This window comes from Ciona intestinalis, unplaced genomic scaffold (genome assembly GCF_000224145.3).
Source record: "Ciona intestinalis unplaced genomic scaffold, KH HT000106.2, whole genome shotgun sequence".
Lineage (NCBI taxonomy): Eukaryota > Metazoa > Chordata > Ascidiacea > Phlebobranchia > Cionidae > Ciona > Ciona intestinalis.
The window spans coordinates 103,759-105,789 of NW_004190428.2; positions in this window are offsets into that span (position 1 = coordinate 103,759).

Consider the following 2,031-nt stretch of genomic DNA (forward strand, 5'->3'; position numbering starts at 1 on the left):
TGCCACAGTCGAGTTACTGAAGCTATCGCAGTGTGTGGATAAGCAACATGACTTTGGTTAGTCTGGTCTATTAATTTTTTTTTTCAGTATGGCTGATAATTTAGACAACTATTAGTGACCACTGAGCCAGAGCAATTGCCGTTAAGTGTCCTGCCTAAAAACACATACGCCCACAATGGTAGCAGGACCCAGCATTGAACCTGATACCCTATAGCTACAATACACGCCACTACTGATACCATTCCGCACTTATACATCAAAACACTTGAAATACCGACCTATATCCCGGGTTTAAATTAAAGCAGGTTCCTCCATTTTGACACACCCCGTGTTTACATTGATCAACATAGACATCACATTTCAATCCAGTAAACCCAGGTTTACAAACACAGACAAATTCTTCGCCAAAACCTTCGCAACTTTCTGTCCCATTTTCGTTGCAATTGTGATTTTCACATGCGTTCATAAGAACAGAACAATTGACGCCTAATGAGAAGTAGAAATAATATATAATATTTTGGTAATCAGAATATTGACTTTTATACACCTAATGCTGATTGTCGAGTTATTTTATCTTTTTTTATTTATCCTTGCATGGCTGAGCAATGACAGTCGTTATAACACGGTTGTTGATACACCTCGTTCCGTCTTACAAGTTACCATGTATGTTACTTTGTGAGTAATTTTTGACTGACTATACTAATGAAAAAAGTGGTGCAACCAATTTAAAGTAATTGTTTTGTTAGCACTTTTGTAAAACTAGCCGTCAAAATTATTAAAGTGTTGGTCAAATACAACTTAACTTATATAAACACCTGTGAAAACTGGTGCAACCAATTCAAAGTTATTGTTTCATCAAAAAAACAACTTAACTTCTATGAAAACCGGTAAAAAGTGGTTTAACTGTTTAGGGATTTAGTTTTGTTTACACTTATAAAAATATGTCTAAAAAGTAATATTCAAATATTCTTATTTTACCTGTATATTGTGTTGGGCATATACAGATGTAGGAATTATTAAGCTGAGTACATGATCCCCCATTCAAACAAGGATTACTGGTATTACAAATACTTTGGGATCCACATCTATAACCAGAATACCCAGCTTTGCAAATACATTGGTATCCTGGAAAACTTAAGATCAGCAGATGTTTGGGACAACTTGGTGAATGAATGAATGTAACTTATTATCCTCGCATGGTGGGGCAACAACAGTTAATATAACAAGGGTGTTCTGTTTCATACACCCCCTTGCCTGTTAACAAGTTACCATGTATGTAACTTTAAGAGTAAATAAATTTTGGGATTTTTAATTTTTTTTATGTGTGGCTGATAATTTCGACAACCCATTAGTGACCACTGGGTTGGAGCAATTATTGTTAAGTGTCTTGTGATGGACACAAATGCCCAGAAGGCGGCAGTGACGAGCCTTAACCCATTACCTCTGGGTTAAAGGACCAAGGGCACAAACGTTTTTAACCTGGAACTGCAGAGCAACAGGCATGCATGCTAACCACTGTGCCATCACGCAATACATAGTAACCATATTTTTTATAAATAAAGAAAATACCGTTTTTCTCGTCAATACATAATCCCTCATTATGACATGGGTTTGATTGACAGTTCATTATTGTTTGGCACAGATCTCCAGTGACACCTGGAGGACAAATACACGAGACATTTCCATTTGTGGCAACACATGTGGCATTGTTATTACATGGAGCAGTGCTGCACACATCAATTTTCAACTCGCAGTGAACACCTAGAAATACTGTAAAATTAGAACTAAATACTGTAAAATTAGAACTGAAAACACTGTAAAAAAACTGGAAACACTGTAAAATTAGAACTGAAAACACTCTAAAAATGAAACAGGAAACACTAAATTTAATTTTAAAATAAAAGTTAAAAGTAAACATAAATTTAAAAAATTATGAAAACTAAATTAAAAAATTCATCAAGTAACAGCATACCTGTAAAACCATCTAAACAAACGCATGAAATGTTATTTCTATTATTTATTTCAGTGCAA